At 44.6% G+C, this 1,989-nt stretch overlaps 1 pseudogene; it reads left to right on the top strand.

Moving 5' to 3' along the window:
* The first annotated feature begins 582 nt into the window (after window positions 1-582).
* The window catches only part of LOC112072858 (glutamate receptor 1-like), a 98,138-nt pseudogene continuing 96,731 nt past the window's right edge, over window positions 583-1,989 (top strand).

The raw sequence follows: 1,989 nt of genomic DNA, 5'->3' as shown, positions 1-1,989 counted from the left end.
TTCCATTTCCATTAAGAGATTGACCCTGGCATTTTCTCATTCTCTCCCTGCTTTAGTTTCAACCAGGAATTACAATGTAGAGCCACTGCACTGCTTTGGCCTTTGTACAGAACACTCTCTCATCACGTATACACTTAACAATTCTCCCTCCCTCCCTCCCTCCCTCTCCATCTCTTTCTCTCTCGCTCTTTCTCACACTCTCGCTGTAGCAAATAACTYACGCACCATAAATCTGATTATGAATTTATCTTTCTGAATATTGATCTCTCACATTTAATATTGGAGTGATTTCTCTTTAAACATMCGATTTCTGATCCCTGCAGTATTACCGTTACACCCAAGGTCATTTATTTTACCACTGAAGTAGTATTAGTAGTTAGTATTCTATTAATAACAAAAGCATACTGGCTGCCAGCTCTGTATCCCTCTATATCTCTACACGATGCTTGTTTTAAAATCAATCACTGTAGGACACCTATTTACTCAAATCTCCTGTTGAAAAAGTATACTTCATATTTCTTCATTTCATCCGAAAGACATGACTCTAAAAATGAAACTAGAGAAAGAAATTGATTCCTCAAAATGTTTAACTTGTTTTTCTGTCTCCGTCTCCGTCTCCGTCTCCGTCTCCGTCTCCGTCCTCTCTGTCTGTCTGTCTGTCTGTCTGTGTCCATCCGTCTCTCCATCCTCTGTCTGTTTGTCCTCTCTGCATCTTCTTCCTATCAGGGTTTTCTGGACATTGATCTAACAGACCTGAGGAAAGGCGGGGCCAACATCACAGGCTTCCAGCTGGTCAACTACACAGAGCAGAACGTCAGCCGTACCATTCAGCAGTGGATGGAGTTCGAAAACAAAGACGCCAAGTTCCCCAAGAGACGCCTGAAGGTCCTACACTCCACATACATACACACACTAGTCTCTTTAGACAGACGGGTTGCAAATCTCAATGTTCCAATGCTCCAGCTTAACAAGTGCAAGTTCCGGCGTCAGTTGGGACAGAGAGTACGAGTTGGAAATTGGAAGCGATTCTCTGGWCACGTGACTGCCATGTCATGCCGCTTCTGTATGTATTTCCGGCAGCATTTTAAGCCCTGCTCCCCAAACTTGTGATTTGTTGAGAGTATGAAGAGGACCCTCCCTGGTAGACCCCCCCCCCCTCCATTGAAATGTCCAAGAAAATCCAACATTGTCCCCAGACCTTGTGCCGTTGCCTATCTTACGTTGCTCCATGGTCTGGGAGCATCGGAAGCACATGCGCATGTACACACCTAAACGCACACACACACACTTAAAGGTACACTTAGGGCCATCTCTGCTCTGATCTCTCTATAATGGGAGAGATGAGAGAGAGAGAGAGAGAGAGAGAGAGAGAGAGAGAGAGAGAGAGAGAGAGAGAGAGAGAGAGAGAGAGAGAGAGAGAGAGAGAAGCAGGAGAGAGAGATTGAGAGAGAGAGAGAGTAGAGAGAGAGTAGAGAGAGAGAGAAGAGAGAAGAGAGAGAGGAGAGAGAGCAGAGAGAGAGAGAGAGAGAGAGAGAGGAGAAGAGAGGGACGAGAGGAGAGAGAGAGAGAGAGTAAGAGAGAGAGAGACGAGAGAGAGAGAGAGAGAGAGAGAGAGAAGAGAAGAGGAGGAGGAAGGGAGAGGAAGGGGTTTGAGCGGTGAGAGAGAGAAGAGAAGAGAGAGACACGTCCTCATTACGCTTAAACAACACATATTGAGAGGGTTTGTAAAATAACAAATTCATAGCAAAAAGGTGATGAAAGCAAAGTAAGGCAGAAAGATACAAGAGAGAATTAAAGCAAGAGACCAATTATAAAGAGAGACTCAGAGAGAGAGACTCATTTAGAGAGATCAATAGAAGCAAGACCATTTAATAGAGAGAATCAGAGCGAGAAGTCCATTAATACGATGAGATGCAGATAGCAGAGACCTCATTATAGAGGAGATCAGAGGCAGAAGACCATATCATAGAAGATCAGAGACGAGACCAC

This window comes from Salvelinus sp. IW2-2015, unplaced genomic scaffold (assembly GCF_002910315.2).
Source record: "Salvelinus sp. IW2-2015 unplaced genomic scaffold, ASM291031v2 Un_scaffold2063, whole genome shotgun sequence".
NCBI classification, from domain to species: Eukaryota; Metazoa; Chordata; class Actinopteri; order Salmoniformes; family Salmonidae; genus Salvelinus; species Salvelinus sp. IW2-2015.
The sequence above is the reverse complement of the archived record's forward strand: the minus strand, read 5'-3'. Positions and strand labels throughout refer to the sequence as shown.